Here is a 24,212-nt window from a genome sequence, read left to right on the forward strand (position 1 = left end):
TCCAACTTCAGCTTCTGGGATAAGAACTCACTACTTGACAAAAACTGGGAAAACTGGAAAATTGTATAATAGAAACTAGGCATAGACCAACATCTCATAACCTATAGCAAGGTCAAAATGATTTTATGTTTTAAACACAAAGGGTGCTATTACAAGTTAGTTAGGAGAGAAAGGAATAGTTTGCCTGTCAGATCTGAGGAAGGGAGGAATTATGACCAAAGAACTAGAGAACATTATGAAATGCAAAATGGATTATTTTGATTACATTAAATTCAAGATTTTACACAAACAAAACCAATGTAGCCAAGATGAGAAGGGAAACAAAGGCCTTTCTAATAAAGGCCTTATTTCTAAAAGAGAATGGAGTCAAAATTTTAAGAATACAAGTTATTTCTCAATTGATAAATGATAAAAGGAGAATGAACAATTTTCTGATGAAGAAAGTAAAGACATCTTTAGTCACATCACTACTGGTTAGAGAAATACAAATTAAAACAACTCTTGAGGAACCACCTCACACCTATCAGATTGCCTAAGATGACAAGAAAAAATGATAAATATTGGAGATGTGGGAAAACTGGGACAATAATGAACTACTGATGAATTTGTGAAGTGAGTCATTCTGCAGAATAATTTGGAACTATGACTAAATGGCTATTAAATTGTGCATAAACTTTGATCCAGCAGTGTCTCTACTGGATCTGTATCCCAAATAGAACATTAAAAAAAAGAAAAAGGACCTGCATGTACAAAAATGTTTGCAGCAATTCTTTTTGTAGTGTCAAGAAATCAGAAATTGAGTGAATGCCAATCAATTGGGAAATACCTGAATAGTTATTTAAGTAATAGAATACTACTGTTTTATAAGAAATGATGAACAGGCTAAATTTAGAAAATTCTGGCAAGACTTACATGAACTGATGTTGATTGAAGAAAGCAGAAACGGAATAACAAGATTGTGTGATGATTTTCTAGGAGTTAAGTCTTGAGAAAAGGACAATAGAAAATAAGTTAGAATAGAATGGAAAAGGTTAAAGGAAGGTTTATGGATAGGGGAGACCTGAAATAACTGGCATGCAGTAGAGAAAAAAAAATTGATAAGGAGATTGATAAGACATTCTGGAAAGCAATAAACTATACCCTTTGACCCAGTGAAACTTGTAAGACCTATATTCCAATGATATCAAAGAAAAAGGAAGATGACAATCCTAAGTATAAAAAATTTTATAGCAGCTCTTAGTGATAGCTAAGAAATGAAAATTAAGGTGTACCCAACAACTCAACAATTGGGGAATGACTGAACAAATTACAGCATGTATACGATGTAATGGATTATCAGTAGTATGAGAAATGATGAAAGTGATGGTTTGGGAGAAAAATAAGACTTTTATTAGCTCCTATATATACATATATATATATATATATATATATATATATAAAGATTTATGTGTTTGGGATACTGCATATGTCAGACATGTTTGATGTGTTGGTTAGCTTCCATAATCAGTTTTCTCCTGCCTCTATTTTTTATTATAAGGAACTTCTCTGGAAGAGCAAGAGTATATCTTATGTAAAACAAACTATCAATAAGCATTTATGAGTATAAAAACTAAAATGCAAGAAAAGAACAGAAGGAAGATCAGAAAGAATCACTACTAGACAGCTTTGAAAGTTATATTGTTGAATTCATTATATACTTAAAAGTTGTAATATAAGAAATCTGCAGTTTTGTGAAAATCCTCTTATATGCAAAAATGTGTTTTTTTTTGTTTAAGTTCAGAATTTTTTAAGTTTGTTTTTAATAAAGTAAAGTAATAAAGCAAAAAAATAAAGCAAAAAAAACTGAGTCAAAACAAGAAATGAAATGACTGAGGGTTGCTGAAGGAGATAAAAATTAGATCAAAGATATTACACAGAAAAGGGTTATTTCTGGTGCAGCTAGGTGGTGCAATGAATACAGCACCAGCTCTTTAGTCAAGAGAAGCAGAGTTCAAATCTGATCTCAGAAACCTAATACTTCTAGCTATGTGATTCTGGGGAAGTCATTCCCCCCATTTGCCTCAGGGGGGAAAAGGGGTTACTTCTTTCTCAGAGATTGGACCAAAGAAATAAAGAAAACAAGATGAGTTTTGAAAAATAGAGGAAGAAATAGAAAACTCTGTGTTTGATCTTGGTTTTTTCAGGAGTAGGTAAAAAAATTATTTTGAGAAAAATTGGTGAGAAAGTAGTATAAGGACTCAGGGAAGAAAAGATCTGAAACAACTACAAGGAGGGACAGAGCATGGTCCAGAATCAAATTAGAAAATAAAAAAAGGGTTGGAGTCGAATTGAGATTAGATAACAAATGTGAAGCTTCTTTCAGGAGTATTTACCAACAAAGAAGTAGGAACTAAGGAAAGAGGTTGATTGAGAAACGGATAGACAATGTACAGTACATGTATGTAATATTACTGTTATAAGAAATAAAAAATATGAATAAACCAGAGAAGAGCAGGAGAGACAAATATTTAGTAAATGTGTATGTCAAACACTAATTTAACTAATTAACTAATTAAACACATTTACACATGTTATCTTATTTGATCTTAACAAGAATTCTGTAACATAGCTAATATTATTATCCCCATTTATAACCTATTGGTTGAAGAAACTGAGGCAGGCAAAGATAGTGATTTGTCCAGTATCACACAGTTAGGAAGTCATCTGAGGTTACATTTAAACTCATGTTTTTCAATCTTCTAGATTCAGCATTCTATCCCTGTGCCATCCAGCAGCTACTATATGAAATGATGCAGAGACAAAACTAAGCAAATGATGCAAGCAAAACTAAAGAAAAATATATTTACTACAACAATTACAGCAGCAACAACAAAAATCAAGTTGAATGCTATGTTATAATAAGCAAAAAAAAAAACTAGAAGAGCTGAAATTAATATCCCCCCCCCCCCTTTTCTGGTCTCTAATAATGCAATATTACATATCAAATTCAATGGATTCATTTGTAGATTGGTTACAATGATCTTGTTATACTCAAAGAAATGAATATTTAGATGACATAAAGGAAAAAGATTTCAAAAAATTTCAAAAGAAAGTAGATAATATAGGGATGTACCTAAAAACATATCTTTAACAAAAAAACTTTTGCTATTCAATTTCCTTTACAAACACCTATTCCTCTGCCACTATTGTCATAAATTAGACCTGCTCTTTACTCCCTTGTCATATTTCAATTATCCCAATACATTTCCTTCATTTTTTTTTTTCAATATGTAAGCTCTGATCTCACACAGTCTGCCATTTGCATATTTCATTTACAATACATGACCCAAACTCTTACTTTTCTGGGAAAACTAAGACTGAAATCATACACTATGTATTATTTCAACTTTCTCTGCACTTATGTTCCTCAAATCCTACTTTGCTGAGAAGACTAAAAACCATACAGTATGAACTTCCTCAGCACTTTTGCTCTATTCCTCAAACTTTCTTGGCATCAATACTCTCTCTCTAGGTCTTCTACATAACAAAAATATTTATCAAAGCTAATCTCTCAACCTTCATTCCCAGAAGCCATTCTTTCCCACCCTTCTCTAAGACTGTATTCCAGAAATTATTCCCATCTTTCATTTCATTGTCACTCTTTTATTTTAGATAATTCTCAAATCATCTGCACTACCACCATTTTACCAATAAAGTTAACGTCTAATGACTCTATTGTCTCCCCAACCACTCTTTCTTCAGCCCTTTCTATTAAATTTAACCAGTCCCATTCCACTGAAATTGCGCCTATCAAACATCCAATTGTCAAATGACATTTTCATCCCCCTATAGTTGTGACTACACCCCCTCTTAGTACTCTCCTCCCTAGACATCAGAAAAGTCACTCTTCTCCTCTTTATATTGTCTTCTTTACTGATCATTTTCTTCTCAACTAAATCTATTTCCCAAAGGTGTCTTTTATCAAAATATATTATTCACATGCATAGCAAATTCACTTTCTCAGCTTCTAATAGCATCTTTATGGCTATGATTTCCAAAGTCTCTCTTCAAAACTCAAAAGCTTTTATTTCTAATTGCTATATGAACATATGCTATCAGGCTACCTCTACTTGACCCTCCTATCATTTCAAGCTCGAGTGTACAAAAATGAATTTTTAAAATATTTTCCCTTACTAATACTTTTGATTTCACTGTTTCTATTTGTACATTCCTCTTCAGAGCATCTCTTCTTTGACTCAAGTGAATTCTATCTATGCTACAACATCTACCTCCTCCTTCCTATTTCTACTGACAACACCCTTAGAATTGACCCTCATTACCAACCCCCTTTAGGAGTAGTGGAATATTAATCTAATATACCATTCTCACCTACCCTCCTCCACACCCTGGCTAGAAAATGTATAGCTCAAACGCTTGTTTACTTCTTAGCTAAAATGAGGCAAGAGAGAACACAAGTGCTACACTGTTTCTGAAATAGGAAAAGGACCAGAAGTCCTTTACTTCTTAAAAGACATTCTTATGTCTTTTTAGGTGAGAAGATATGAAAGGTTTAATATCTGTATCAGTGGAAGGAATTTCTCTGATCTTAAGGATAACCTACTTGAAAACCAGGGTCTACACTTTATTTACTCCTCACAACCAGCCTTGGGCCTTGTCCCCAGTACGAAGCAAACATTTGCTGAATTAGACCCCTTAATAACTCATCCAAATGAATGCCCGCTTCTTCAAATTTGCACAGGAAAATGGAAGTTTTTAAAGGAATAAAAACATTATTAGATTATGACCTCCAGTATCCAAGGATTAATCTTGGATCTATTAATTAAGCAAATCTATTTTTGCTTACCCCTACAAAAGCAGACACTATTTCTGGAAAACACCTAATCTTTCTTCAGCTTCTTACTCCATTTACCTTTCAATACTGAATATTAGAGCTGTATTTGCTCTAAATTTCAATGTCTTTACATTTTATAAAGTGTCAACCAGATTTATATATCCTTCACTATACCAATTAGTCTCTCACTCCCCTTTCTCAGAGATTCTTAAGTATGTTTGGAAAATGTCTTTTTGCCACCCTTCAATAGACCTACTAAATTCTGTCTGACTGATGAGTTGTTTCTGAATTTATGGCCATATAGGAACCAAAGCTGATAGCTGTGATAGGCATTAGCTTTTTTATGTATTTAAATCCATTCTATGATCTTGCCAGGTTTGTTAATAAGTACATCATGGTCACTCCACTTTTCATACCCAAAATATTACTTAATTTTACAAATATCCAATTACTGTTTGATCCTCACAGGGATATATTCTGAGGTACATTTTCAACAATTATAGATATCCCCCTAAGCTATCCATTCTCACCCAACTCCTTGTAATCCTTAAAATGTCATAAAATGTTAATAACAACAATACTATCTATGTGCTAAAATTACCAATCACTGGACCTTGAAAGGGACCAGAGTCCTATAAAGAAACTCATGAGCATCAAGCTCTACAGGTGAGCTGGTGGTTCATCATCTGATTTCCTATGTGACCTTGAACTTTAATTTCAGCATGACTTTTCTCCATCTATAAAATGGGATTACACCTTCCCCATTTACTCCCTCAAAAGCTTTTTGCTAATGTAATCTTGTAAAGCACTTTGCAAACAGTTAAGCACTATGTAAATATGAAATGTAATAAAAAGATGGAAAATTATGGGTCACCTGAAATTAAGTGACTTCTCCAGTCATTCCACAAGCACTTTAGAAAGGCAGGAAAAGACATCAAAAGTTAAATGGTAAATTCTATCTGCAATAATAACTTTACAGGGTAATTGAAAAAAGGGCCCTTGGTAAACTTAAAACACAATTTTGCTATACATAGTATGATTATTTTAACCCATCTAGTTCTCAATCCTGCACCCATCCCTTCTTAGTCCTCTATTTGTTTGGACCCCAAAGCTCTCTGTACCCATTAAAAATCTACATGCAAGCAAGGAAAGGAAGCTTAGTACCTATTTCCAATTTCTGAATTATCCATAGAATGTGTTAAGTTGCTACCCAACTTCTTGCTAACCTCAAATGCAACCTACACACCAAGAATCTTTTTTAAAAAATCCTCTTGGAGAAAGAAGAAATGCAGGGTGAAATTATGTAAAAAAATGATAATTTTTAAAAAATATATGTGTTTTCACTTCATATGATTTATCCTTTTCCACCTGAATCTCTCTTTTCATGTAATTTACTTAAATATGCCTATCACATAGTTTGTCTCATTCTATGCTTAGTCACATACAACTCTAACAGGCTTAATAATCACTTACACAAAGTACATAATTGTGCGTGTGGATATCCACTCTTCCTTAAAGGAATATCTCAGCAAAAAAGATCCATTGCTTAAATGATAGATAATAGATAAAACAGCCAGTCAGCTAAGTGGTTATGGAATGAATGACCACTCGTGTTTGGGAGGAGAGCTTTAGGTCACTGATCAGTAGTGGTCATAGAGAATTACTTCTACAGTTGGAAGCCACATTAACAAAGGCCTTAAAGTGTTGAATTTTAAAATAGGTCAGCTTTTTAGATTTGTCTTTGTAATTTTAGCCCAACATAATTAGTACACAGTTATTTTGATTCCCTGTCTCGTGTCTGGCACTTGACTGCTATTGGAGGTAAATGTCCAGTTGTAGATACCATGCTTTTTATCATTGTGATTTTTATCACAATGAGCATCATCAGTGATTGGGAGATTGGCACATTGCTCACCTCTTCTTGAAACTTTTAAGTCTTTTCAAGGCACAGCTCAAGTGCCATCTTCTTTGTGAAGCTTTTCCTAATTCCTTCAATGACTTTGTTTTGTGGTTTTTGTGGTTTGTTTGTTTTTGTGAAAGACTGGCATAACCTGCTTTTTAATGCTATGAGTCTGTAACTAAAAAGAGTTGGTTTCAGTAGGCAGTAGTAAAATTTCTTCCACTTCTAAATTCCAGGATCCATGCTTATACCGCCAGAGAACTTGCAACTTAATTAAGAAATAAGACACATATGAAAAATAAAAAAATCAAGGAAAGACTGTATCAGTGTACAACCACACAGGTCTCAACTCGGGGAGAGCAAGACAAACAAGGAAATCTGAGAGATGCTTAACAAAGGATTTAGAGCCTAAACTAGCGCTGGATTAATATATATTCCTTCTAGAGGAATGGGAGAAAAGGAAAATTGAAAAAGAACAGAAATGGAGGAGGAAATGAGCATGACATAAATTCCAAATATTAAGCAAAGTATGTAAAACATAATAGACACCAAATAATATTGATTCATTAGAAGAATAATGTCATTACCATGTTGGGGGAGAGGAGGAACAAGCATGGTTTGGTCTAAATCTCAATTATCTAACACTAAGCATACAGTTTATACATTTTTTCCCTGCTATTAAGTCCCTATATGTCATTACTTCTCTTTGGAACACCTATTCCTTTCCCTCTTCTGAGGGACCATGTTTTTTTTTGCTCATATTAAACCCAGCTCCGGGTTTCCTTCCTTCATTTCTTCTTATTCCAGTTACCAAGGTAACCCTTTCCACAGCCCCATTATTAAGGGTACTTAAATCCCTATTACTGTATTTGATTATGTAATGTCATTAAGTCCATCATGTGAGTAATAGAGATGCTGTGAGTTCTTCACAAGCATTTTGCATTTTTTAAAATACTTTAAGGCGTTCAAAAGCAGTTTTTCCTTTTCAACTCCATGTTACCTACAGCAAAACTCTTTCCAAGTTAATGAAATGGGGAACTAGTAACTGATTTGTTAAATCTGGCCCCAGTTATTCAGAATTCCATACTCTAGAATATTTGTAAATATACATTCCACAGTGGGAAAAAAAAAACCAAAACAAAACATGGAACATTAAAAACCACCACAAAAGATTTTAAATAAAATGGTTCATCAAATGTTTATATGAAAGGATCCAATGAAGAGAATTATAGAAATGAAGGCAGTTTCTGGTTACATATGTGCCATAAAAATTGCTTAAGCCATTTTTAAGCCATAAAAAAGGATTTTCTTCCATAGGCATCAAGTTTCAATCAATAATAGGACCTTTAATCAGGTTTTCAAAACACTTTGAATATCTGATTTCTTCTCAGTTTGCAATATGTACATTGAAAGGTTTTTATAATATATCTATTATAATTATTATATTATCATAATCTTCCCTTTTATGTACCCAGACTTTCGAGAATGACCTTATTCTGTCCTGCCAAACAGGAGCCTCCATCTGGTGACCATTTTATTGTGTACTTGCCTCTTCCCTTATCAATCCTTTTCCAACCATATAATGAAACTTCTCCTTTATGCTGTTTTTGTGAGGACTACATGTGCACATGCTAACATCTACATTTTACCAAGGAGGTATTTCATTTTTAGAACATATAAAACATGCAGAACTGAGATCAGAGTGCATGTTTACCTGTCTTTGGCTATGTGTACATGACCACTATCCTAGTTGTTTTCTTTTATTTGGCCGTTTGGTTTTTCAACATATAAAAATATATCTCCCCCTGTATTGGGGGCTCTGTGCCAAAGCCAAGTCCCAATTTGCTGGGCAATTGGCAAGTACTGCTTAATAAATCAAAGTACTTGGAAGTTCAAATCTTTGTTTCCTCAGTCATTTCATTTTCCATTCTCTCCAGTTGCCAGGAACTGTGCAAAGCATTGAGTAAAGAAAAAAAAAAATGAAAATAGTACTTACACCCTCAAGAACCTTACATTTAAATGGAGGATGAAATATACACAAATAGGTATAAAAGATTATAAAATGAAACTTTTGTTAAAGGAACATCTGGGGGAATCTAGTAAAATTGTCCAGCATTTGAGTGCATTTGAGTCTGGAAGGAAGTTTGAGGAGGAGGGACAGTGAAAAGGAATGTATTAAGGAGATGGGAGTGTCACAAATATAACCATGAGTATTGGAACCATGAGTAGGCCAATATGGCTGGACTATAAAAGTGAGGGTGGAATATAAGGTATAAGGTAACAAGACAGGAAGGAAGCAGGTTGTGAAGAATTTGAAATACCAGAGTTTACATTTGATCTGAAGGTCTAAATGAGGTCGATTTGAGCAGGGAGATGATATGATTAGCTCTATGCCTTATCATTGACAATTATGGAGAAGACAGATTGAAGAGGCAAAGCAATCTGGAGGTTCATTCAGGAAGGAGGTAATGATGAGCCTGAACTAAGGTAAAGGCTATGCAAGTGGAGACAATGACACATAAAAGCAGGATAACATGGGGAGGTGGGAACAAGATGTGACACATTGGATAAGTGACAGAAAAAAATCTGGGTGGTAGGCATCTCAAACACAAACACAATTCACAGTGAGGTTACAAATCTGGGTTACTGAAGGATAGTGGTATCCTCAACACTAATAGTTTTGGAAGAAGAGTGAGTTTGGCCAAAAACAAAATGAGTCATGTTTGAGATGTCTACAAGATTATCAGATTAAATATACCCAACTAGGCAGTTAATAATGTGAAACAAGTGCTTGAAATGGATAAATACATATAACAGAAGTAAAGTGCTTTGAAAACTTTAAAATATTATTTCGTATTTAATATAACTGCACGTGTATAATCGTTCTCCGATTACTTACAGTCTCAGGGGATGGAAAGAGAAGAAAGAATTTGGAATTCAAAACTTTAAATAAAAAAATTTAAAAGTACCATTTAAATGTTTGCTGTTGCTATCATTATAAGGCTGGTGCTAGGCATCATCTATTTAAAACTGATAACTGAACCAATGGAAACTGATGAAATCAAATGAAAAAATAACACAAAAATAAGAGAGCCCATGACAGAACCGTGTAGATATCTGCAATGTGGAGGGAGGGGATGATATGGGCAGAAATGCAGCAATGGAGACTGAGAAGGATGAGACAAGGAGAGAACTATTTGAGCAGTTATAATATTCTCTCTAAAATGTAATGTTCTCTGCTGAAGTTTTCTTGGGGTCTCTGGAGGCAGCCTTCATTTCAGTTCAATAATCACCAGAAGTGCAGCCTTTATTGTCTCCTTCAAAGTCTTATCTCCTTTCCTGGGTTAGCTTTCTTAGAGGCATATCTTTCTCCTTGGTTCCAAGAGCTTGAGCTCCTGCCTCCTTCTCTGCCTTCCGGAATCTCTCCAAATCCAAAGGTTTGTGCTTCAGCCTCCAGCCACCACAAAGGTGGATGATAGAATGAATCTGTCTCAGCCTTCTAGTCTTACTAGGAAACCATTATTTGTTGTAGGATTAAATCAATGCTAAACTGTATTTAATCATTGTCTCCTCAATTCCACTTAATACCTTGTTTCAAGTTCTGGCCCATAACATCTCCTTGTAGGATTAAATCAATCATACTAAATCATGTGAAATTAGATAACTATTGTCTCTATCAATTCTGACTTAGTACCTTGTAAGAATCCTTTGTTCTGGCCCATAACAAGCAGTGTCAACAAAAACCTATTGATCTAAAGAATCAAATATATTAAACTAGTCAAGAAGGAAGAGTTCAAAAGAAAGGTCATAGGAAAAGATAATAAGGAATGTTGGAGAGGATGTAGGAAAACTGGGACACTAATACATTGTTGATGGAACTGTGAACGATCCAGGCTCCAACCATATTGGAGAACAATTTGGAACTATGCTCAAAAAGTTATCAAACTGTGCACTCTTTGATCCAGCAGTGTTACTACTGGCTTACATCCCAAAGAGAAAAGGGAAAAGGACCCATATGTGCAAAAATGTTTGTGGCAGTCCTTTTTGAAGTGGCTAAGAACCTGGAAATTGAATGGATGTTCATCAATTGGAGAATGGCTGAATAAATTATGATTAATGTTATGGAATATTATTGCTCTATAAGAAATGACCAGGAGGATGATTTCAGAGACTTAATTATAGAGAGTTAAATGAACATTTTAAGTGAGATGAGCAGAACCAGGATATCATTATACACTGTAACAATAATACTATATGATGATCAATTCTGATGGATGTGGCTCTCTTCAACAATGAGATGATCCAAACCAGTTCAAATTGTTCAGTAATAAAGAGAATCAGCTATATCCAGAGAGAGAACTATGGGAAATGAGTGTGGACCACAACATAGCATTTCCACTCTTTCTGTTATTGTTTGCTTGCATTTTGTTTTCCTTCTCAGGTTCTTTTTTTTTACTTTTTTTCTAGATCCGATCTTTCTTGTACAGCAAGATAACTATAAATATGTATACATATATTGTATTTAACATGTATTGGACTACCTGCCATCTAGGAGAGTGGGGGGGGGGGAGGAAAGGAAAAGTTGGAACAGGTTTTGCAAGGGTCAATGTTGAAAAATTACCGATACATATATTTTGTAAATAAAAAGCTATTTAAAAAAACCAAAAACTTGCTGCACAAGAAAAAGAGAAGCAAAATAAAGTGCAAGCAAACAACAAAAGGAGTCAAAATGCTACGTTGTGAACCACACCCAGTTCCCACAGTACACTCTCGAGTACAGATGGCTCTCAACCACAGAACAGTTGGAACTGGTTTGAATCTTCTCACTGTTGAAGAGAGCCACATCCATCAGAATTGATCATTGTGTAATGTTGTTGCCAGGTATAATGATCTTAATTAATTTCAGTATATCAGCAAGTCTCTCCAGGCCTCTCTAAAATCATCCTGGTGGTCTTTTCTTACAGAATAATATTCCATAACATTCATATAGCATTATTTATTCAGCCATTCTCCAACTGATGGGCATCCATTCACTTTCAAGTTTCTTGCTACTACAAAAAGGGCTGCCACAAATATTTTTGCACATGTAGATCCACTTTCTTTCTTTGAGACCTCTTTGGGATATAAGCCCAGGAGAAATACTGCTGAGTCAAAGGGTATGCACAGTTTGATAACTTTTTAAGCATAGTTCCAATTTGCTCTCCAGAATGGTTGGAGCCTGGATCCATTCACAGTTCCACTAACAATGTGTCCCAGTTTTCCCACATCCTCTCCAACATTCTTCATTATCTTTTCCTAGACCTTTCTTTTGAACTCTTCCTTCTTGACTAGTTTACTACATTTGACTTTTTTTTTTAGTTATCAATTTTTAATCATATGTATATATGAAAAGTGACAATCTACAACTCAACTTCCCATATGGCCATGGGCTTTGTTTAAAACTCCAATATGTAAAATATTTATACAATTCTCTTGCTGCACGGAGAAATCAGCTCAAAAAAAAGTAAATGAGTAAGAAAACAAAATTCAAGTGAACAACAACAAAAAGTGAGAATGTTATCTTGTGATCCACACTCAGTTCCTACAGTCCTCTCTCTGGTTGTAGATGGCTCTCTTCATCACATTATTGAAACTGAAATCAATCATCTCATTGCTGGAAAGAGCCACGTTCATTAGAATTGATCATCATATAATATCGATGTTGCTGTGTACAATGATCTCCTGGTTCTGCTCATTTCACTTACTATCAGTTCATTTAAGCCTCTCCAGGCCTCTCTGAAATCATCCTGCTGGTCATTTCTTACAGAACAATAATATTACATAGCATTCATATACCACAATTTATTCAGCCATTCTCCAATTGATGAGCATCCATTCAATTTCCAGGTTCTTAGCCACTACAAAAAGGGCTGACACAAACATTTTTTAACATGAGTCCCTTTCCCTTCTTTAAGATTTCTTTGGGATATAAGCCGAGTAGAAACACTGCTGGATCAAAGGGTATGCACAGTTTGATAACTTTTTGAGCAGTCCCAAATTGCTCTCCAGAATGGCTGGATCCATTCACAATTCCACCCACAATGTATCAGTGTCCCAGTTTTCCCATATCCCCTACAACATTCATCATTATCCTTCCCTGTCATCTTAGACAATCTGAGAGGTGTAGTGATTATCTCAGCAGCACAATAATTGTATAAATATGTATGCATATATTGGATTTAACACATTTCTACCATGTTAACATATATTGGGACTACTTGCCATCTAGGGGAGGGCATGGGGAAGGGGGGAAAAATTTTGCAAGGGCTAATATTGAAGAATTGTGTTTTGAAAAATAAGAGGGGAAAAATTGGAACATAAGGTTTTGCAAGGGCTAATGTTGAAAACTGTCCACACATGTGCTTTGAAAAATAAAAAGCTTTAATTAAAAAAAAAAAAAAAAAAAGAAAGAAAGAAAGAAAAAACAAAAGGTCATTAGCTCTGTCAATTAGGAGACCTCTGGTAACTGAAGAGAATATTTTAAGTTTGGTGATGAGACTGGAAGCCAGAGAAGAGAGGAAACTGATACTGAGTGTAGGTAATTTTCTTAAGTTTATCAGAGAGGAGAAAGTGATATAGGACTAACTAGAGAAGAAGCCTGATCTAGTGAGGATTTCTTAAGAACAGAGAAGACCTGGGAATGTAGGGGGGCAGAGAAGCAATCAGCACACAGCAACATTAATTGAAAAGAAGAGGTTCAGATCCCAGAAGAAAAAAGTCTAGTTCCAGCTTCTAGCCCAATCTGAAGCCTGCAAAGAAATAACTAAGTCAGAAATCGTAGACCATTGGGGAGCCTGCAGTTCTGTCAATCTGAACCAGCAGAGATATTAGCAATAGTTTATTGTTACTGGGATTAAAACTGGGGTCATGAATTTGTAGAACTCAAGACTTAGGGAAGTGGTATTAAGACTTTGCTCTGGATCTATCCACTCTGGAAGCATTAAAAGCTCATAGGTCCCCAGCTTGAGCCTTCCCTGAGAGCCTAGAGCAACCCAATATTCAAGAAAGTAAAAAAATATAACCAGTCTAGATATTCCCATTAAAAGTGCCTAGAGCCTGGTCTTTTTTTTTTTTTTTTCTCAGTCAATCAGTAACTATTTATTGAACACTTTACAATATACAAATTCTAGAGCCTGGTCTTAAAACAAGTGTGAAGTTAGAAATTACTCTGGAATAAAAAGTAGGTACTATACTCAAGACATAAATCCAGGAGAAGAAAAGAGGACTTTTAAACATCTAAAAGCAAAGCACATCTACAAAAAGCAGTCCCAAGAGTCAACTAGAATTCCTGGAAGAGAAGTGTTTTGTTTTGTTATGTTTTGGTTCGGGGGGGAAAAAAAGTTTTTATAAATGAGTAAGTGTCTGAAAAAAAAAATTCAAGAAATGAGAGCTATAGAAAGATTGGAAAAGGAATTGGCACAAGTACAAAATCTTGTCCAAGCAACAAACTCCTTGAAAATGAGAACTGAGCAAATAAAAGTTAATACCTCCATGAGAGAAGAAGCTCTATTAAAACAAAGTCAAAAGACTAAACATAAGAAAATCTAAGCTATTTACAGCAAAAACAACTGACCTGGAAAATGGATGGAGGAGAAAAAAATCCAATACTTTAAAGTCATGGGGGGTTGGAAAGGGAGAGGGAAAAGAGCCTAGACAACATAATTTCAAAAAAAATTATAAAATAAAAACAAATAAAACTGCCTGGATCTTGTAGAAGCAAAGGGCAAAAGAGAAATAGAAAATATCTGCTAACCACCTCTCCCAAAAGAAAGTCCTAAATGAAAACTGAGAATATTATAGCTAAAATACAAAGCTTTCAGGTCAAAGAAAGAATTCAAGTACTGAGTAACCACAAGTCAGGCTCACAGACCAATTAGAATCTACATGTAAAGGAGTAAGATCTGGGAATATGATATTCCAGAAGGGAAAGAATATGTGGAAATAGCCAAAAATACCCAGAAAACTGAGCTTAATTTTGGGGGATAGGTATGGGGAGTGGAAGGACTCGCAAAGCAATGGACCTTTAAATGAAACAAGGACTTCCAACCATTCTTTATGAAAAAACATTTCACAGAAACCAGGGTTTTTTTGAGGGGTGCAGAGTGTGTGTGTGGGGGAAGGTGGCCATGCAAAGGTGGTTCATCCTGGAATCTCTCTCTTTTCTGGTCAAAGGAAGGAAGAAGAGAAGAATTATTTTATTAAGTGACTGCTATTTGCCAGAAGAATACTGTATTTCTTCAAAACAACCCTATGAAGTAGCTGCAATTATTATTCCATTTTAAAGCTGCAGAAACTGAAGCAGACAATCACACAGTTTTATGAACTGCATCACTAGCTGCCCCAGGAACAAAAAGATACACATATCTGAGGGCAAAATCACTACATTTGGTACGTAAGTACTGAAAAGGAAGAAAGAGATGGAAGATCAGTGAATTCTGAGGGCAGGTAAATTCAACTATATAAGTGAAAAATAAATTTCTTTTTGAAGTGAGAAAAAATGGGAATCTAAGAAGATGTCTATACATTGGCGAATGGCTGAACAAATTATGTGATGGAATAAATACATGTGTTGAAATAAATGATGAAATCTGTAAAGATTTACATGTACTGATGCAGAGTGAAGCAAACAGAAGAGAACAATAACTACAATGACAATATGCTAAAGATTAATTTTGGAAGAATTAGGCAAAAAATCTACATAATGGTCAACTAAAGTTCTTGAAGACTAATGTGAAATTGGCATGACCAATGGAGAAACGTGTTTTGCATATGAATTTTTATTTTCTTTTACTCTCAATTGGGAGGAGGGAATTCTTACAGATTAAATATACACATATAATTTTTAAATTATCAATATTCAGTGGGATAGAGAATCAATTAGGAAGATGTAGAGGGTGCATTTACTGCAGTGAAGGATCAGTTGAGATTAGATAAAAGATTGTTAGTAGACCCAGTTGGCATAGTTTTGTGACATTCTCCAGTTCCATTCAGTAGCACATGATTAGAAGTGAAGAAGATACTTAATTCCAGCAACCTAGGATTGGGGTTTGGTTAGCATGATTGCTGATAATCAACAAACACCATTAAATGATTACTATGTGCTAAGCATTATGCTATTCTAAAGCAATGAGAGGCAAAAACACAAGCTCTGGCCTCAGGGAAATCACAATTTAAAAGGGGAAACATGCAAACATGCAAACAACTCTACATACAGCTGTATACTAACATGATCTGGCAGCACAATGAATAGACTGCTGGAAATGGAAACGAGAAGTTTAAATTTGACTTCAGATCCTTCTTAGCTGTGTAACCTGAGCAAGTCACAACCTGTGTTTGCCCCTTTCTTAAACATAAAATGGGGATAATGACAGTACCTACCTCCCAGAATTGTTGTGAAGATCAAATGAACAACCAGCACAGTGCCTGGGACAGTCAGTGCTATACAAATATTAACTCCCCTTCCTACAAGGATAGAAAGTCATCTCAGAAGGAAGGCATTAGCAGAGAGATCAGAAAAGGCATCATGGGCAGATCATAGGCAAGCATCAGCAAAAAAGACCAAAGTTGACAGATCATGGAGTATATGGAGCATCTGCTAATACATACATATATTCTTTTACTTACTATACAAAATACTATTATTCTCTCATTCCATTAGATTTAAACTTTAAATTTTAAAGAAAGTGAAATAGACCCTCTTTGTATTCCATTCTTCCTTCAAGATGTGGAGAGATGGCTCTTCGTAAAGTCCCACTTAAGTACCCTAGGAGCAGGGTATTCTAATAGTGTGTCAGACTCTATAAATCATCACTTGGTACAATGTCATTCCTGTAGAAGCACATATTAACAATTAAGAACTATTTTACTCTGTGTATGTGTGTGCATTTTCCACAATCATTTTGGCAGTAAGTAGTATTAGCATTAACTCAGCCATATACAAAGGTACAGTTAATTGACATTCCACAGCACAGATAGAATGTCCACTTTTTAACTGACTTTTAGCTTTTACCAGTTCTCTTCTACTCCCCGAGTACCGTTTCCATTTGTTTTGTCATCTAAACATAAGTTGACAAAGTGACTTATTCAAGGCTAGAATAAATGTAAATTCAATTTTATAGAGTCTCAAATGAAAACTCCAAAAGAATAATTTTATCCAACTGTTTAAATTAAAATTTAAAAAATTAAATTGAGAAACACCATACTGATCTCTTAGGGTTTGTGCTTTGAAAAACAAATTCTTACACAACCACAAAGACACACCAATAAATATGTAAACAAATACAAACAACTAGACAGCATTACCAATAGGGACAGAGTTATTCAGTACTCTCTTAAAATTCCCTTGAAAATTCCTGAGATTCAAAGACAGACAACCCACAACATAGCAAGTCTATTGCTCCCCCTAATGGTAGCTTCTTTCGGCAAAGAAAATTCAAACTCGTATTCAGGAAACGTAGCGTAGAACTCTGCAATGGTTTTGTGTAAATACTTTTTAGTTTTAATATTAATTAAAATTATCCATTTTACATGCATAATGCTTTTTTATCTTGTTTGGCCCCAAGTTCTTCTCTTATGATCTAACAGGTAAACACTATTCCTTGATCTCCTAATTTGCTTATGGCATCACCCTTTATGTCTGCAAAGAGCCAATATTTGATTAATAACAAAAATTATATTTTCATTTTAAAATTCAGTTATTTTCTGTTTTCTATTCCCAGTTTTGTATTTGATCACTCAGCAATTGTTTCTGAAAAAAACCTGCTTCTATTTTACCTTATGTATACCATAGTGGTTTTATATATCAAACCTGGAATAAATGTCAAAACTGGAAAAGGAGCTTAAAGATAACATAATAAAACTTCCTTATTTTAAAACTGAAATGGAAAGAAAGGAAGCAAATTATTCAAAAGTCATACAAAGGTTAAGCCAAATACCAGATTCGCAAAATACCAATCTAGAGCTTTTCTTACTACACGAAAATTAAGGTGATTATATGCTATTTTACTGATCCTTCCCCCACTCCTATGCATCAAGAGTTATTCATTAAATGGTCCGCTATCTAAAATGCAGTTCTAAGACCTTGTTTTAAATGGAGATGTGGATAATACAAGACCTGAGAACACTACCACACTAGACATACAGTGTAAGGCTTGGCACGGAAATAGCACTTGACACTTATTCATCCGTTCATGCCAAATTAAAATGTTCCCACGGGGTCTTCAAAAGCTGAAGAATTCTTATCTCTACTACAAGCGTCCATATTCTGCTCTAATACAAGAAGCAAAATATCAATAAAGGTACACTGGGAGAACCCCATCGGGATAAATGCAGTGTAGCAGTAAGGTATCCTAGACTGGGAAGCAGATCATCTCTGTTCTAATCTTGGTTCTGCCACTGACTCACCTTGTGAAGGCTACAAATTTGGACCCTTGGCTCCCCAAGTGGTAAAATAAAAATCGAACTTGATAATCTCGCTTCCCACCTTTAACAATCTTATGAATCTAAGGTTTCACAGCCGGCACTGAACTGTGTTTTTTTAGCGACAAGCCATCTTGCCTTTAAATCAAAGGCAGAATCAAATTTTGCCTTTAAATCAAAGGCAGAGCCAGAGTAACGGGAAAGGTGCCTAATAAGCACTCTGGCACCATTAACACAAAAAGGAGCAGCCCAATCAACTAATTCTCTCCATCTTCTCCCTTTCTTCCCATTATAATTTTACATTTGATCTAAATCTTGCCACCGGACCCAGATGGCTCTGGAAGGAAAAAGTGAGGCAAATGACACTGCACATTCCTCCCTAATTCAAATTCAATTCTCTTGCATGTTATGCCATCACCTCCTTGATTTTGGAATTAACATTTTCGTTCTACTTAATGTCTATTTTCTCTGCCTTGTGGCTAGAAAAAAAAATACTGAGTTAAAAATCATGCAGCTTACTATTTCTAAATATTCTTAAATTCTGTTTCTTGTAATGTTTAAAAAATAATAAAAAAAAAAAAATCTGCGAAGTCACCGTACCTCTTACCCAAAAAAAATAAAAAAAAATAAAATAAAATAAAATAAAAACTGTCCCCGTAAAGCAGCATCTCAACTTCCTTTTCCCCAGAAACGAAAAAAAAAGCACCACCATTAGACGGTCCACTCCACGATGTTAATGTCCTAGGTCTTAAATCTTTAAATCCCTTTTCAGTCCTAGACACAGCAAATACCCAAGCAATTATTTGTAAAATAAAGGATTAAAAATCCAGAAGAAACCTCACTTCAACCTATTTCCCTTTACTGCGCTCTGCTACTCCGTAGAACGTGGGTCCCTAATCCTCAATCCCAACCTAAAATCTTTATCCAAAAAACCTCTGGTCTCGAAGACTATCCCCCAAACCAAGAGATCTGTAGCATAAAAGATCCCCGATCTCATCCCGAACAAACCAATAAAGAGTCTTTCTCGCTGGACCTCAGATTCCACACCTTGGACCCTGGACTCCTGTACCGCGGGAAACCCTACGTCCAGCTCTCGAAAGCAGGATACTGACGGGAGCCGAGCTACACACACAAATACCCAAACCCTTTCCCGCGAGGCTACCCCAGCTCCTCCCCCATGCCGAGAAGCTAGGTCGCGAGGTCAGAGGGTCCTGAGCTCCGCCCCCGTTGTACGGACCGAGGGGAGCGCGCGGCCTCCTCTCTCTAGGAAGGGACGGCCAGAGCTCAGGTCAGCCTCAGTCCTGTTCTCGTCTCGGAGCCGCGCACCTGGGCAGCCGCCTTCGCCGCTCTCTTACCGAATGGCTGCGTCCCTCGCACGAAGGGACTAAAAATCGTCTTCCTCCCGCCGCCCGCTCGGAATGCGCGCGGCCGCCACGAAACCGCCGCCGCCGCCCCCGCCGCCGCCGCCGCCCGGGCCGCTTTGCGCGCGGGGTCCGACTGCGTCACACGCCGGTTGTCGTCATAAGCGCGCCGCGAGCGCTTCTTTCTTGCCGCGCTCGCATTGGCTGTTGTGGCCGCCACTCGGCAGTGGCCCCAATGTTCATTGGCCAAGGTGTCGTTTGAAACCGAACGTGATAGAATTTTGAGGGTAGGGGCGGGGTAAAAGCGAGAGAAATGAGGGCTAAGAGAGATGGGGAAGAGATGGGGGGAGGGAGTGGGCTGGGGAAGGGGAAAGATGGGGTGGAATAGCAAATGAAGGAGCGAGGAAAGGAGGGAGTAGTCCCGCCCTCTTCTGTCAACACGTTGCGATTGGCTGGGAATGCACCGTTGCGTCACAGAAGGGAATCTAGAACCGGAGCTGGGAGGGGGCGGGAAAATTATGTCGCCTCCTTCAGGCCACGCCTCGTTGCATTCTTAGGTTGTGTTGGCGGAGGGAGCCAGTGCAGTCGCTCTTTTAACCAATTATAAAAAATAGTACATCGGATGGCATGGCAACTCAGCCTTTGCTGCGGGGACTTCTGGGAAAGTTCTTGCTACCTACTAAGTCCCGCACGTTTGCACTCCCCAAGACTTCTTTCGCTATTACCACGTGTGTTGCCTAGGACCATCGCCTAACTCCACCTCACCGAGGATGCGGTGTTGGGGAGCCGCTTCCCTGCCTTTTTTCCATTTCTCTTCCAGTCTCATCTCCTCCTGCCAGCGCAGATCCTTCTTCTATAATGTCCCCAATGAGGAACCCCCTTTTCTGGCATAAACTCAAGGGCTCTCCGTTGGAAAGCCCTCATTTCCACTCCTTCTAGGGTCACAAAGTAACGAAGAGAGGCAATAAGAGCATCCCAAGGAGTCCCACTCCCGTTCAATGCATGCCTCCCCACCACTCCAACGCAAGCGCTGCTTCTAACTGAAAAGACCCCCCCCCCTCGTCTCCCCAGACGCTTAAGTCCGACTCAGAGGACAAATGTGACACACAACCTAGCTTGACAATTGTTAAGTGCTTACAAGCACACACCCTCTTGAATAACTGATCAGGCAGCAGAAATATATGGGGTCATTTACTTGGAAATGAGAAGACTTTGGGAATCGAGCGTATCCTCCCCAAACTATCCTAAACCAGTTGTGTTTTCTCCGTTCCACCCCCGTTAACTATAGTGCAACTTCGTTCTTTCAATAATAATAGCTCACGGTGCCCATTTGCAAAGTCCTTCTGCAAAAGATTTGGGTTTTGGCCCCAGGAGAATCTTGTGAGGTAAGTACTGTTAATCCCGCTATACAGATGAGAAAACAAAGGCTTATCCAGTTGTGACTTGAGCAGCCAGTAATTATCCGAAATGAGATTAGGACATACTTCTTCCTGAATCCAAGTCTAGCACGGTATAGGCCACATTCAAGAAATATTTATTAAGCACCGGCAAGACAAAATCAGGTCTAACTAGGGAATTAAGACTCCAAACAGAAAACTTAATTACATGGTCAGTAAATTGGAGAGCTACCAAACAGAATATTGTTGGGAGAATCAGAGGTGATCAAGGAAGGGGGTCTTCTTGGAAGACGTGGCCTTAGAGTTAAGTTTGGGAGAAGAGGTAAGAATTAAAAGAGGGGAAGGCAGGACATGCAAGGCATTAAGAACACGGAGACTAACAGTGTGTGTATTTGCAAAAAAAAAAAAAGTACCTGGAAGAAATTAATATGAAATCGGGCTAGAAAGGTATGGTGACACCAATTGTGGAAGAATTTAAACTTTGGGAGACAATATGTAGCCACTGAACATATTTGGGTAGAGAAATGACAACCAAATTTCTGTTTAAGAATTGTTATTCTGTGGATGCCCATCAGTTGGGAAATAGTTGGGAAATTATATGAATATAATGGAAAATATTATTGTTCTATAAGAAATGAACAGGCAGATTTCAGAAAAGTCTGGAACTGATTTTAAATAAAGTGAGTCCGACCAAGAGAAGATTGTACACAGCAACAAGATGTGTGATAATCAACTGTGATGAACTTGGCTCTTCTTAACAATGAGATGATTCAAGACAATTCTAAGATTTGTGATGAAAAGAGCCAACTGAATCCAGAGAGAGGAATGTGGAGACTGAACATGGATCACAATATAATATTTTCATTTTTGATGTTTGTTTGCTTGATTTTTTCCATTTTTTTCTCTTTTGATCTGATTTTTCTTGTGCAGCATGATGTATGTGGAAATATGTTTAGAAGAATTGCATATGTGTAACCTATATTGCATTACTTGCTGTCTTGGTAAGGGAAGAGGGAGTAAGAAAAATTTGGAACAAAAGATTTTGCAAGGGTGTATGTTGAAAACTATTTATGCATGTATTTTGAAAAATAAAAAGATATTATTTTTAAAACAAAAGGAAACAAAAGCAATTTTTTTGCCAATTGACAAAAATAAAATGTAATAAAAGAAAAATATTTTTTAAATTGTTATACTAGAAATGGTATGAAAGGAACAGAGTGTAGAAGCTAGTTCAATAACTAGTCCTGAAGGATGGCAGTGGGGACCAATATTGGAATAATGGCAAAAGAAATAAAGAAAATTGAATGAGTTTAAGAAACATGCAGACAGAATCCACAGGACTTAATAATTAGATTTGTAAGAAGTCCAGTCTTGGGATTTCATTGGGATAGGGAATTTAGCCAGTTAGGAATCTGCCTATACTAATGTAGATATGGGAATTGTACAACTCATAGTTTTAGCTGCCTGGGGCATTGTGAGATTAAATAACTTTGCACACAGTTAATTTATATCAGAGTCTAGGCTTGAGTCTAAGTCTTCTTGACTCCAAGGTGGGCTCTTTATATCGACTAAACTATCCTGCCTATCAAATTGGATCTAAGAAATAAAAGGGAAGGAAGAGTCTGAGTTAACACAGAAGTTTTGAAAATGAGAAACTGAATGAATGGTGGTAACACAGATATATATATATAAAGAATGAGAAACTGAATGAATGGTGGTAACACACACACACACACACACACATACACATATATATAAAAAGAATGAGTGAATGAAAAAAATGTTAAAAAGACAAGCATTTGGTAAGCAAAGACAATCCTCAAGGAGCTTACATTCTAAGTATATACATAGGAGAATAGTAGCCTGACCAGGATACTTTGGTCCAGAAAATTAAGAGGATGGTGAATAGGGACCCTGAGAAGTATACTGACATACCCCAAACAGAACAATGATAGAAAATCATGATTCTTCCTTACTGAACAGGAAGGAGGAGGAAAGAGTGAAGTGAATCATGATCTTGTGGTCCAGGAGATAGTCACCAATTAAGGAAGCAGCCTTCAGAGCAGAAGTTTTACCAGACATGGTCTCATGTGTTGGAGTTCAAAGTGATCTGAAAAGGAGGAGTGAAGTGAAAGCTAGCAAGGGCTTTCCTAGAATAGAGAGAATTTAGGGGGGTTGAAATAAGTTCAAATTGGGGCAATTTGAATTGAAATGTAGACGGGATATCTAGGAAGAATAGTCCAGAAGGCAACTGAAATACTGTTTTGGAGTTCAGAAGAAAAGCTAGAACTTGAGCTCTATAGACTTGAGAGTTATCTGCATACAGATAGTAGTGGAAGTTGTGAGAGTGAATGAGATTGCTGAGTCAGGTAGGGATAATAACTAGCATTTACATAAGGGTTTAAGGTATATTTGTGAAGTGCTTTACAAATATTTCATCTTCATAATAGTCAAAGGAAGATGATGGAGTAAGTCAGAAAACTTAGTTCTCCAAATTTCTTCCACAGAATATTGCTTTCAAGGGAATGTAGAGCAGCAGAAATAAAAAGTCAGGCTAAAGCAATTTTTCTCCTAAAACAAAGGCATAAGAAAAACCAGACCTTCCGGGGCAGAGATATGGCTTGTATAAAGTACTAACACCTCTAAGTCAACTCTATAGAATCAACAAGTCCTGGGGGCAGCTGACCAGCTCAGCTTTCACCTCATGGACTATGAGGGAATCTGACTGCTGAATAAGAGAAGATTGAAGGACCTTCTACTGTTGGACACTAAACAGCTGTGCTGATCAGACTTGTCCCAGCTGGGAGGGGAGGAGGAAAGAAAAAGGAGATAACTTACCTAGTAAGGCATTTAAAAGAGCAGAGTCCCTAGTTTCACTTTTAGAGAAGAGGGGACATATAGTTTTCAGCCACCAGGAAGACTGCAGAGAGTAATATCTCAAATGGGACAACATGATGAGGGGTTCTAGACATAGCTTAAGAATGGAGCGGAAACTTTGTAGTGGCCAGAAACTGGAAACTGAGTAGATGCCTATCAATTGGAGAATGGCTGAATAAATTATGGTATATGAATGTTATGGAATATTATTGTTCCGTAAGAAATGACCAACAGGATGATTTCAGAAAGGCCTGGAGAGACTTACATGGACTCATGCTGAGTGAAATGAACAGGACCAAGAGATCATTATATACTTCAACAACAATATTATATGATGATCAATTCTGATGGACCTGGCCATCTTCAGCAATGAGATAAACCAAATCAGT

The 24,212-nt window shown here is 36.7% G+C and overlaps 1 protein-coding gene across 6 annotated transcripts in view; it reads right to left on the reverse strand.

Moving 5' to 3' along the window:
• Window positions 1-19,640, reverse strand: part of NUP98 (nucleoporin 98 and 96 precursor) — a 104,533-nt gene extending 84,893 nt beyond the window's left edge. For 2 of the 6 annotated variants that reach the window (XM_023499752.2, XM_012545376.3), the window contains exon 1: window positions 19,544-19,640. The gene's annotated coding sequence lies outside the window, so the exon portion shown is untranslated. Of the gene's footprint in view, window positions 1-912; window positions 1,183-16,148; window positions 16,190-19,196; window positions 19,516-19,543 lie in introns of those variants that run through there. The other 4 variants (XM_012545375.3, XM_012545373.3, XM_012545374.3 and 1 more) reach the window with 4 other exon arrangements.
• Window positions 19,641-24,212: the final 4,572 nt, after the last annotated feature.

Source organism: Sarcophilus harrisii, chromosome 3, assembly GCF_902635505.1.
Source record: "Sarcophilus harrisii chromosome 3, mSarHar1.11, whole genome shotgun sequence".
Taxonomy (NCBI): Eukaryota; Metazoa; Chordata; class Mammalia; order Dasyuromorphia; family Dasyuridae; genus Sarcophilus; species Sarcophilus harrisii.